Here is a 265-nt window from a genome sequence, read left to right as displayed (position 1 = left end):
AAAGCTCAACATTCAGAAAATGAAGATCATGGCATCTGGTCCCATCACTTCATGGCAAATAGATGGGGAAACAGTGGAAACAGGGTCAGACTTTGTTTTTTTGGGCTCCAAAATCACTGCAGATGGTGACTGCAGCCATGAAATTAAAAGACGCTTACTCCTTGGAAGGAAAGTTACGACCAACCTAGATAGCATATTGAAAAGCAGAGACATTACTTTGTCAACAAAGGTCCGTCTAGTCAAGGCTATGGTTTTTCCAGTGGTC

Source organism: Bison bison, unplaced genomic scaffold (assembly GCF_000754665.1).
Source record: "Bison bison bison isolate TAMUID 2011002044 unplaced genomic scaffold, Bison_UMD1.0 scf7180017864468, whole genome shotgun sequence".
NCBI lineage: Eukaryota > Metazoa > Chordata > Mammalia > Artiodactyla > Bovidae > Bison > Bison bison.
This window is presented reverse-complemented; position numbering follows the sequence as displayed.